This window comes from Engystomops pustulosus, chromosome 1, assembly GCF_040894005.1.
Source record: "Engystomops pustulosus chromosome 1, aEngPut4.maternal, whole genome shotgun sequence".
Lineage (NCBI taxonomy): Eukaryota > Metazoa > Chordata > Amphibia > Anura > Leptodactylidae > Engystomops > Engystomops pustulosus.
In genome coordinates, this window is record NC_092411.1 from 256,889,955 (window position 1) to 256,902,846 (window position 12,892).

The window sequence follows — 12,892 nt, forward strand, 5'->3', positions numbered from 1 at the left end:
AATAAAGGTTCACCCCCTTTCAACACTACTAGGAGTGCCGCCTCTTCACTTTGATATCTATCTATCTATTTATCTATCTATCTCATCTGGTATTGTGGGGAAGTTGGGGTGCATGGTCATGGGGAACAGGATGAATGGGGATATGTAGTTTGGGGGTTATTATAGTCCATGGTATCACATGTCTCTCAGTCTATGGCAGGCAGTGACATATTGTGCCGATATGGCCATTGTGGCCTTCTTTTCCCCCAACAGGATGGATCTTCTCTCCCTCCTCCATGTAGCTGGACCTGAAGCCCGGGGGGGAGATCTAAGAGTCTCCTGATGTGAGTGTCCCTCACTGCTGAGTATCTGGAGCAGTGTAGCAGGAAGTGGACCTCATCCCCGGTGGCCTCCTGGTTCTGGCACTGTTGGCACAGTTTGCAGTCTGCTCTCCCTGGACACATATGTCTGTGCCGCCCGGACACCATGGCCAGGTTGTGGGTGCTCAGTCTGTAGTGGCTCAGGATCTGACGGTCTCTGGGGTCCTGTAGTTTCTCCAGGTACTGGGCCAGTTTGTAGTCTCTCTGTAGACCCTGGTAGATGGTCAGCTTCTGGGATGGCTCTATGGTGGTCCTCCAGTCACTGACATGTTCCTCCTGGGCTTTGTTGATTTTGGCTGTGGTCAGCTGTGGTTGGTCCATGTTTGTGTCTGGCTGGGTTTGGGTTCCCAGGTTGCCAGGGACCCCTTGCTGCTTCCAGGCTTAATGGTGGATATCTATCTATCTATCTATCTATCTATCTATCTATCTATCTATCCTTTAAAAAGATGCACCAGAATTCTTATATTATGGAGAATCCACTTCTCCCTTGTTGGAAACAGCTTCAGCCAACTTTTTGCCCTTTTTCTGCCGCACTCACAAAGTTTGTGGTTCGGGTCTCAATGTAAAGAAACAACCAGGCAAACCTTCATGTTTAGATTTCATGATATCAGAATATAATTAACATACCTCTCCTAACCCAACCTATTATAACCTGCACAAAAGGTTGTGCATCTAGTCTTCCCTCTGCTTTATATCTGCCTATAAAACCTGTTCTATAGAAGAGAACTAAAGGTGCAGATACCATAAAGGCTGCCTGTGCAGTTGCTATAGAACCTTAATAGGGCGGTGTCAGACTGGCCCACCGGGGCATCAGAGAATCTGGTGGGACCAGTTTCTAACCCAATACTGAATTTCAGTGGTACAGCAGAAGAAAACCCACTTGGAGGCTACTAGGGTCCATTTCCTAGGGAGGATGGCATCTAGGAGGATTTTTATCTAGTGACCTCATGTAATTCCAATACCAGCCCTTTGTGGTCATAAATCCTTTCATTCTGTATAAATCTCCTCTTTCCAGAAGAACTGCGGTGTTAGAGAAGGATAGGAGATAACAAGAAGATCAATATGGCTTCACGATCTTGGAAACCCTCTAAACATGAGAACAGACTCCCACCAATCCATGAACCAGGTTCTCATTCTCACTAATGAGTGCCTTAGATAGCCAGGAGGCGTGGCAGAGTGCACGCTCATCCAGTTTCTCTATCAATTAGTGAGAATGGGAGGAGGAGTCAGACCCACACCAATCACCTTGTTATCCCCTCTGCTCTGGACAACCCCTTTAAAGTGAAACTTCACCCATAAAATAAAAAAAATTACTATACATAGAGTAGATATAATACAATTCTCTAATAAAGAAGCAACATTCATTGGTAATATTTATTTTTTTCAATCCTGGAGCCTAGCAGATGAGATTTATGGACGCATCGTGCAGCAGTGAATGACCTCTCACACCGGCCTCAGGACTGAGCACTTTATCTAATTCCGGGGCTTACAGAGTAACCTCTTCCACTGGAATTTCCACATGATCACATTACCAGGGCTTATGCAAATTAAAAGAAAAACACTCTGCAGGGCCATATGGAGTAAGCGAGTGCCATGGAGATATAGCATCTCTTTATTAAACATTCAGGCTAAAAATTCTAAAATTTGCCATTATGGAAAATAAACCTGCGTTTCACAGCTGCATCTCAATGCTTGTGCGGCATAACTTGAACTGAGCAGATTGTAGTTTCCTAAATGTAGGCAGCATGTTATAGAGCAAGAGGATTTAATCACATTGTACATAGGGGGACATGTATCAAACTTTTGGCTTTTCATGGTGCTTGTGCTTATTTGAGACTTTTTTGCGCCTAAGACAGTCTCCCTTCATCGTTCGGCATTGTTTCGTTTTCTGCAGTGTTCCCTGAGTGATCACCCGAATCCAGATGTGAAGCGTTTTTTTTTAAAGTTACAAAAAAGTCTCAAATTTTGTTGCAAATCTTCAGCTGCCCCTGACCAGGTGTAGAAATAAGCTTTGAACTGATTGTGACTTTTATTTTAAAAAGTCGCATATTCACTAAAGACCAAATGCCACATGTATCAATAAGAAAAAAACACTAAGATACCTCTGACCAGCAGAAAAGCCAAGAAAAGTCCCAAAAAACAGACGGGCAAAGCCAGACTTATGACACAGGTGCCCCATAGTGTGCTATATGTGGACAGCATGTTATAGAGCAGGAGGAATTAAGTAGATTGTACATAGTGTCCTATCTGCAGGCAGCATGTTATAGAGCTGGAGGAGCTGAAGAGATTGTACATAGGGTCCTATCTGCAGGCAGTTTGTTATAGAGCAGAAGGAGCTGTGCAGATTGTACATAGTGTCCTATCTGCCGACAGTGTGTTATAGAACAGGTAGAGCTGAGCATATTGTACATAGTGTCCTATCTGCAGGCAGCATGTTGTAGAGCAAGAGGGGCTGGGCAGAGTTACATATTGTCCTATCTGCAGACATGTTATAGAATTGGAGGAGTTAAGTAGATTGTACATAGTGTCCTATCTGCAAGACAACATGTTATAGAGCAGGTGGAGCTGAAAAGATTGTACATAGTGTCCTATCTGCAAGGCAACATGTTATAGAGCAGGAGGGGCTGAGAAGATTGTACATAGTGTCCTATCTGCAGGCAACATGTTATTGAACAGGAGGGGCTGAGAAGATTGTACATATTATCATATCTGCACGTAGTATGTTATAGAGCAGGGCAAGCTAGGCAGATTATCAACCCTCTCCCCTGCCAGCAGTGCCCTTCTTCAAGTCCCTCTGGCGAAGAGGTGGCGGAAAGGGGAAAATAATGGCAAGTGCCAGTGATACACCCATTATTTCTTGGCTTCTACACCACTTTAGGGGCATAGAAGTCCTGATAAATCCCCCCATGGTCCTGGTGTAATAGCCATGAGCCGCTGTATATGCAGAGATGCCAGTGATGTTTCTGTAATTCCATCGCCTTAGTGGTTGTCTACATAGTAACATCTCCTAAGAATCTCCCCTGTACACGGCTGTGGCCATCTGCTACAGGCAGTAAACTTGTACAATACATGGTGGTTACTTCCCTGTGATGTGTTGCTGAGGTAATGTATTACACACATACAACCTCGTTCCCCCACATTCTTAAAGGACTCAATACCTTATGTTATTTGTCATCATAGTGGAACAACTCCCAGAGGCGTTCTCTGGCTCCGGCAATTTACTGTCCATAAGACAAGCCTGTTTTTCCACCCATTAAAAGTAACAATACAGGCAAAGTGTATCTTACAATAACTATGTCATCCACCCAGATGGCCAATAAAAGATCTATTCTGAAACTGACCACAGCTCCAATACAATAAGTCCCCGTGTTGTAATGGTGGGTAGATTTCCTAAAAGAAAACGGTCCCATTATACAAGTGGTTCATGTTACAGAGCAGGAGCAGCTTAGTAGTCTGTATGTGTAATCATATCTGTAGGCAGCAGCATGTTATAGAGCATGAGGAGCTGAGCATATTGTAACTAGTTTCCTATCCACATGCAGCATGTTATAGAGCAGGAGGAGCTCCTACCTGCAAGCATCATGTTATATAGCATGGCTGCTAAGCATATAATACATAGTTTCCTGTCTGTAGCCAGAATGTTATAGAGCAGGAGTTGCTTACCAGATTGTACCTGGTGTCCTATCTGAAGGCAGCATATTATACCACAGGAAGATCTCAGCAGATTGTACCTATTGTCCTATCTGCAGGCAGCATGTTATAGAGCAGGATGAGCTGAGCAGATTGTACGTAGTGTCCTATCTGCAGGCAGCATGTTATAGAGCAGGAGGAGCTGAGGGTATTGTACATAGTGTCCTATCTGCAGGCAGTATGTTATAGAGCAGGAGGAGCTGAGCAGATTGTACGTAGTATCCTATCTGCAGGCAGCATGTTATAGAGCAGGAGGAGCTGAGGGTATTGTACATAGTGTCCTATCTGCAGGCAGTATGTTATAGAGCAGGAGGAGCTGAGCAGATTGTACGTAGTATCCTATCTGCAGGCAACATGTTATAGAGCAGGAGAAGCTGAGCAGATTGTACATGGTGTCCTATCTGCAGGCAGCATGTTATAGAGCAGGAGAAGCTGAGCAGATTGTACCTGGTGTCCTATATGCAGGCAGCATGTTATAGAGCAGGAGGAGCTGAGCAGAATGTATATAGTGTCCTATCTGCAGGCAGCATGTTATAGAGCAGGAGGAGCTCATCAGATTGTACATAGTGTTCTATATGCAGACAGCATGTTATAGAGCAGAAGGAGCTGAGGGTATTGTACATAGTGTCCTATCTGCAGGTAGCATGTTATAGAGCAGGGGGAGCTGCGCAGATTGTACATAGTGTCCTATATGCAGGCAGAATGCTATGAGTGATAGATATATAATTTTGTCTAATAAAGATCCAATATAACTTGTGTGAATAGTAATTAACAGGTAACTGTCAATCACTGAGTAGGACCACCCAGTGGACTCTTAAACACATAAGTAGCAGAGCTATTGATCATATTGCAAGTTGTGCTATTTTCCATCACAGTCACATCTCAATCTGCTTTGCTTCTCCTTCTACATAACACAATGCCTGGAGATGAGACAACACATCTAACATGACAGGTTCCCCCTACGCTTCATTTTCCTGATACAGATTATTCAACCTCTCTATCAGCTATAAGGAAACAGATCTTTAGAGAAGATAAACAACAAAACAGCACGAAAACACAATAATGGGGATGTTTCCTTAAATTGGAAAATATGATTATAGCTAATTCTCAGTGACGTTCCCATGTAAATTACTAGCATGTGACTTAAAGGGGATTTAAAGGGAAATTCCATTCATCACATAAAGATACAGTAAGAAATCCTGTGTCTAAAGGACATCTACCACCAGGATGAAGGATTGTAAACCAAGCACACTGACATACTGGTGTGTGCCCTGTTTTTTAAAGAAAATAAAGCTTAAAAAATTATGCAAATTAATTTGAGGGGTTCCAGGCTCCATCGATGTTAATGAAGCCTGGAACCCCTGAGTCTCATTTGCATAATCTTCAAAGCTCTGTGATGTAAATGAGGTGACAGTTGCAAATAAAGCTTCCACAGAATTAACAAGCGGCCAGTTTGAAAAATACGAGATTAAGTATTTTTTTCTAAATATAGACAGTGACATGGAAACATGTTTTTTTTAAATTATTAAATTAATTTTATACCTGTGTTCATGTCTCAAGCCTCATCTGTACCCCAATTTCCTGCCTGCCACCCTCCTTCTACCTGCTGCATCCACTCTCAGGTAATCCTCAGATCTTCCCTGCAGATAGGGCCATTCAGTCCTCTCAGCTGATTGGATAATAATACTTTATCCTGTATGTGACTTTTAGCAGTGGTTTTTCAGGTTGCACATGATAACGGTGGCTTAAAATCGTTCTGCAACGAAGCTGAATCTTGAAAGAACTGAAGACTGAAAACTGATCTCTTAAAGGGATTTTTCATGGTATTGATATTGATGACTTACGCAAGTGATTGATCCTAAATATTCGATCGGCGGCTCCAATACCGGTCACCCCCATTTAGTAGATGTCCTCTGCGAGAAGTAACACATATAATGGAGCCGGGATCAGGTGGCTCCATTCTTTGTGTAGTGGTCGAGCCAGGTAACTGCAGCTCAGCTTTCCTCTCCTCTCTGCAATAAGCTAATAATGGGGGTGCCACATGGGGGTCCCCATAAACATGATCTATCCTATCATAAAAAAAACAAGATCTCCCCTCTGCTGTCAGTGCCTCTTATTTTCATACATCTCAAGGAACAGCAGAATACATGGGGCCTGTGACAGGTGAGAAACTTCAGTTCATGACAGGGATCTTTCCACCTTAAAGAGGTTGGCCACTTTACCTCATGTTTTGTGTAATGTGTGTATAAGTGGGTCATGGGATCTCTATCTGTTCATGAACAATCGCCCTGCCAGGACCTTGATCTTGTATTCATAAATACTATCTTAAGGTCTTGGCAGGGAGATTGCTCATGGACGGATAGAGATCACATGACCCACTTACACACACATTACACAAAACATGAGGTAAAGTGGCCAACCCCTTTAAGGAGGAAAGTGTCATGAAGTGAAGTTTCTCCCCTGTCACAGGCCCAATGTATTCTGCTGTTACTTGAGACGGCACTCCATCTGCATCCATTTTATGAGCAGGGAAAAGACAGGAGGCTTCACTTTACATATCAAGAAAGCGGATCAGAACTATTAATTGATGTATATTGTTAAATTACTTAATATCCTGCCCCCCCACATTTACACACACATTACAGAAAAGGTGAAAAAAAGAGGTACAGTGGCCAGCCCCTTTAAATCCTATCATTAGCTGTAATAATAACACTGTTGCATGATGCATGTGTGTACAAGGCCATAGACTGCACATTCTGTACCCACTTGTGGTCTACACTGGTGTATGAGAAAACAATTCCCTGTAGAAGTACATTACATGACGTACCCGAAATAAGGGAAGGGCAATGTGTTTACGACAATAAGGTCCATATTTACCAGGTTTTCCTATAAAGAAGTCTTAGTGCACATTCACACTGAACAGATGAAGTGGCTTCACACTTAATAGATTTGCATGGGGGAAGCCAAGGACCCAAATAAGTAAAGATGAGTGTAACAGTGTTTATTCACTGATTTATGAAAGGAATAAAAATATGAAAGAATCCTGTGAAACATCAGAGGATGGGTCTGAATATTAAGCCAAAACATAACAGGATCTCTCCTGCACACTCCTAGACACTGATATTTGGAAGAGATACCCCAGCGCTGTGCTTGGCAAGTTTCAACACCCCTAATTGATTGGATGATAGGACACATGACAGACCTCCTGCTCGCTTGATTGGTCCATCCTTGGTTGCAAGCAGTCAGGCCCCCACTGGTCAGATTGTTATACCATGTAATGTAGATCCAGCAGGAAGGAGAAGTAAAAGTTTTTATTTTTCATTTCTTATAAATCCACTTTTGGTTTTATGTAAAATCTGGCACAAAGTGGGAATAAAAGATAAGCCTTACAAGGTTCAGCAGAAGACAAACATCACTATAGCGGATGTATCGCTATACAATAGTACGGACCCCTATAAATGTATTCTCTCTAATGGACCCCCAGTGGTTTCCACCAATAAAGATGCAGCAGTGGGGAATTTTTTAGTTATTTGATAAAACTTATGACTTTTTTTTTATGTATTTCAGGAAATTCTTGTACTACAATATTTCATTGAATTCTCAAGATGCATTAAATTTGTTGTTAAAGGGAATCTACTATCAAAATCCATCATGATAAACCAGGGACATTACTCATAGATCCAGGCCCCGGGACTGTGGTAATCTTCTTATATTTATTATCCATGGCCTCCTTCCTTCTAAAATCAACTTATTTGAGAAACAAATTGTGCTAATGAACTTGAAGGGCTGCTGGAGGCGTTACCAATGCCCCTCTGTGCTGCAGCTTAACAGGCTGTTACACGGTCTCACCCTCCCCCTGTTCCCTCAGCACTTCTCCCCTCCATCTGCCAGTCACTGCAGGAGAAGAAGTTTCAGTACACAGTTAAAGGGGGAAGTGCTTCTGCACAGTGTACTAGCCTGTGAAGCTACATCACAGAAGGGCTCTGGTGATACCCCCAGAGCCCTAAAGGCTTATTAGCATAATTGGCAAAGTTGATTTTAGAAGGAAGGAGGCCATGGATAACAAATATAAGAAGATTACCACAGTCACGGTGCCTGGATCTATGAGTAAGTGTCCCTGGTTTATCATGAAGGATTTTGATGGAAGATTTCATTCAAATAATAAATACATCATTTGTCTTTCTAGTAAAGAAACACAGCGTCAGATTTGGGGTTCCTTGGCTGACCCTTAGGATGACTCCAACGCGCTCCTCTAAATCATTTTTCTTGCACACACAGGACCATATCTAGTAGGATATCATGAACCCAAAAGATCGTGGCAGGTGATTTGCAGAAATTGGTGACAGCCATGGTGGATTCTGAGGGCTAATTTTACGTCAAACCGAAACCCTCCACGTCCTTATCCTCAAACTTATGTACAATTTTTGGAACAAGTTTTGGAGCGGGAGGGTTAATTTCTATAAATATACAGGCAGTCCCCGGGTTACCCACAAGATAAGTTCCATAGGTTTGTTCTTAAGTTGAATTTGTAAGTAAGTCGAAACTGTATATTTTATAATTGTAGTTCCAGGCAAAAATTTTTTTTGCCCCGGTGACAATCGGAGTTTCAAAATTTTTTGCCGCGGATTATCAATAAAACTTCATTACAGACACCTTACAGCTGATCATTGCGGCCTGGAACTATAGTAAAGCATCCAGAGAGCTTCACCAGAGGTCACATGGGGCAGATGGGTCCGTCTGTAACTAGGGGTCATCTGTAAGTTGGGTGTCTTTAAGTAGGGGAGAGCGCCTGTATATGTATAATTCATTAAAGTTACTAGTGGATCAGATTTCCTCTCCGATGCTACAGATGTAGCAGAGCTGAGTTTGTCGCTGACCATTCATGACAATTACAATCCATACAAAACTATATAAACTCCAGATATTTGGCGGATGACAACCTCAGCCCTACTACTGCACAATGTTTCTCTTGTTACTACGCCGGCTATGACTTGCTTTTATGTACAAAACAGGCTTGTGTTTGCCTCGGCTCACACTGTACGGCGACTTCTGTTCCTGTTACAGGCAGGTAAATATAACACATAACATTTACTACTCTACCTCCTGTGTAAGTAGCAGAGTAAACTCCTAGTAGTGAGAGCTACCATCACGGAGTAATAGAAATAGGTAACCAAGGGTATAAAAACACCGTATGGTCTCTGTAGTAAAATAAATGAAGTATAAAGGTTCGTTCATGCCCCTTAGGATAAAGATCCATCCCCAATCAGATCTGTAACGGATGTGATAATGTAATGATGTAGCAGAGCTCGGGATTTTTCTTTAGATTGTTGATTAACCTAAAACATTATCTAAACCAAGGAGTGACAGTGAATAAATGAGTAATAGGACACACTCAGCTCTGCTACATCTCTCTCCAGGTGTGACATGTAGTGTAGTAGTCCCCATAGAGCCGCTGTGTGTGTAGCAGGTGTGTCCGCTGGAGAACAGGTAAGCCCAGTATAAAGTATGAGGGTCTCTTACTTGTCTTGGTCCTGGGCTGGAGGGGTCTTCCTCTAGGCATGTCCCATACTCCTTATCCCGTCGCCTGGATATGAATGTGAATGGAGTCCTGACTCTCCGGAGCAGCCTGCAGTTTGCATGACCTCTCCTAATGAGGGACTGGAGCTGGTGACACTGAGAATTAAGGGATCACGTGACAAAGACATGGAAATAAATTCTTTCATACTTCCTAGACCTGCACCGTGTAAGGCTTCACCTGCAGGGCGAGCGAGGTTTAACCCTTGCCGGACTGGTTTACCTTTATGGCTTCTGTGTGAGGCTGCAGGTTGTGCCAGATGGCAGGAGAGATAAGAGCAGGAGTCCTGGGGAGTTTGTGTAAGGATTGGGAAATACAAGGCGGGACAGGTGAGAGGAGCAGAAGACAGCTCAGGTAATGACTGAGCCAAACTTACACAGAGATGGACTCCTAATACTGGAACCAGGACAAGCTACATGCAGAGGTGCCAACCACGCGTCTCTGGTTTTGTAGCTCATTGAAGCACAATCCTGATGAAATTAGAAAGATAAGTAACTTAGCTTTAATATGACACCAAAACAACAACAGAACTGAAGATAAGGGTGTTTTAAATTATACCTCCCTGCAGCCTCTAAACATGATTCATTTTAGGCAAAAAGTGACTCTTCTCAGCTCATTTACATATGACTGTGACAGAGATTAGGGATATTTGTATTTATGGGTATAAACGTTGCAGATTGTGCTTGATGGCAGGAGAGATTAGAGCAGGAGTCATTGGGAGTTCTTGAAAGGATTGGGAAATGCAAGACAAGAGAGGTGAGAGGAGCAGAAGACAACTCAGGTAATGACTTACCGCTGCTAGCCGAAGGCAAACCTACACAGAGATGGACGCCTAATACTGGAACAAGGACAAGCTACATGTGGACATACAGCACATACATAATCATAGATTAAAGAAGTGCCCATGTTGAGAACGGAGTATGCCAACCACTTGTCTCTGGTTTTGTAGCTCATTGAAGCACAATCCTGATGAAATTAGAAAGATAAGTAACTTAGCTTTAATATGACACCAAAACAACAACAGAACTGAAGATAAGGGTGTTTTAAGTGATACCTCCCTGCAGCCTCTAAGCATGATTCATTTCACGCAAAAAGTGACTCTTCTCAGCTCATTTACCTAAGACTGTGACAGAGATTGGGGATATTTGTATTTATGGGTATAAACGTTGCAGATTGTGCTTGATTGCAGAAGAGATTAGAGCAGGAGTCATTGGGTGTTTGTGTGGATTGGGAAATACAAGGCGAGAGAGATGAGAGGAGCAGAAGACAACTCAGGTAATGACTTACCGCTGCTAGCCGAAGGCAAACTTACACAGAGATGGACGCCTAATACTGGAACAAGGATAAGCTACATGCGGACATACAGCACATACATGATCATAGCTTAAAGATGTGCCCATGTTGGGAACGGAGGACGCCAACCACTTGTCTCTGATTCTGTAGCTCACAGAAGCACAAACCTGATGAAAGACATGTTACTCTCTTTAATATGACCCCAAAACCATGATACCGGGTTCTATAGAACTGAGTATAAGGGCGTTTGAAGTGACAACCCCCTGCAGCCTCTAAATGTGATTCTTTTCAGGCAAAAAGTGACTCAACTCATTTACCTATGGCTTTGACAGAGATTGGGTAAATTTATATTCCTAGGTAAACGAATAATCAGGGTTTGGTCAGTGACAAACTGACATTTTCCATCAGAGTTCAATCGATTTTTAGTCAGAGTTTGTTCAGTGTCTCAGTTTTTCACTCGCGTTTTCAATGCAATTTCAATGCGCTTTTCATGCACAGATAATGCGTGTGAAAAGGACTCAGGGCTGAGCTCTATCTTTTCTATGGGAATTGATCAGTAAAAAACGCATTGTACTTGCATTGCACTTGCATGTGTCTCACAGTGTTATGCGTTTTTGATGCATCTCCATAGACTTGTATGATGCGTTTTTCACACAAGAGACTTGCAATAGTAGAGCATGCTGAGATTTAAACACACGTTAAAAAAAAAATGTGCATGTGTGCGTGAAATGCAAGTCTGAAAAAGCCCATTGATTACAAGTTCTGCACGACCAAAGTATGCGCATAACACGTGCATGACAAACGCAAGTGTAGAAGGGGCCTTATCGTTTTAGTCGTCATATGTAATTTTCCAAACTTAGGTTGCAATGGGCCTTAAACTTTCATGGGTCACATTCTTGGGCTTTACACCTATACTGTACATACTGGGGGTCATTTACTAAGGGCCCGATTCGCGGTTTCCCGACGTGTTACCCGAATATTTCCGATTTGCGCAGATTTTCCCTGAATTGCCGAGGGATTTTGGCGCGCGCGATCGGATTTTGGGGCATCGGCGCCGCCATGCACGCAACGGAAATCGGGGGGCGTGGCCAAACGAAAACCCGACGGATTCGGAAAAACCGCCGCATTTAAAAAAAAAAATGTGTTGCGAAAATTGCACTTACCTTCACTAGGATTAGGCCGGTGAATTTCAGGGCATTCCAGCGGACTTCAGCGCAGTAGCGACACCTGGTGGACGGCGGAGGAACTGCCTTAATAAATTCCCGGCTGGACCCGAATCCACCGCACAGAATCGCGAATGGACCGGGTAAGTAAATCTGCCCCACTGACTTTAGTAAGCTTCTATCTACTATCAAAATCCATCATGATAAACCAATGACCATTACTCATAGACTGTGGTAATCTTCTTATATTTGTTATCCATGGTCTCCTTAATTCTAAAATCAACTTTTAAAACCATGCTACCAGAGCCCCTCTGGGAAATTGCTTCACAAGCTGTTACGCTGTCTCCCCCATTCCTGTCTGCTCCCTCAGCACCTCAGCCTATTTTAAAGGGATCCAGTCACCAACGATCTCCCCCACAAAGTGTAAACAATACCTATGATTAGAGTGTAAATTGTTGCAATGATGCCTTTATGTAAATTACTGCTACCACTATTTGGGAAAAATGACTTTTATTCCAGGTTATTTTATTCTAAAGACCCAGTCAAGGAGGCAGGGCAGCTCCGCCACACAGTCAAGTTGCCCCGCCTCCTCTTGGCCACTCACAACCCATACCCAGCTCACTGTCTGGTGACATCATCCTCCTCAGGGCTGGAGCCGGCCTACTACAAGGGTGCATTGTGCTTGCGCCACTTCAGTAAATCGTGGGAGCAACTCTCCTCACTCTGTCTAATATGGAGAGCAACTAAACGTCTTCAGAAGAGAGATCCACCGTCATCTCTACATTTTTGGGATAACTCATCCTCCAAGTAGA

At 43.0% G+C, this 12,892-nt stretch overlaps 1 protein-coding gene across 1 annotated transcript in view; it reads right to left on the bottom strand.

The window, feature by feature from the left end:
* The window catches only part of PGCKA1 (PDCD10 and GCKIII kinases associated 1), a 49,858-nt gene extending 39,935 nt beyond the window's left edge, over positions 1-9,923 (bottom strand). Inside the window, exons 1-2 of the mRNA XM_072125887.1 lie at positions 9,847-9,923; positions 9,570-9,722 (exon numbers count right to left, since the gene is read on the bottom strand). The gene's annotated coding sequence lies outside the window, so the exon portion shown is untranslated. The remainder of the gene's footprint in view (positions 1-9,569; positions 9,723-9,846) is intronic.
* Between the last annotated feature and the right edge of the window lie 2,969 nt (positions 9,924-12,892).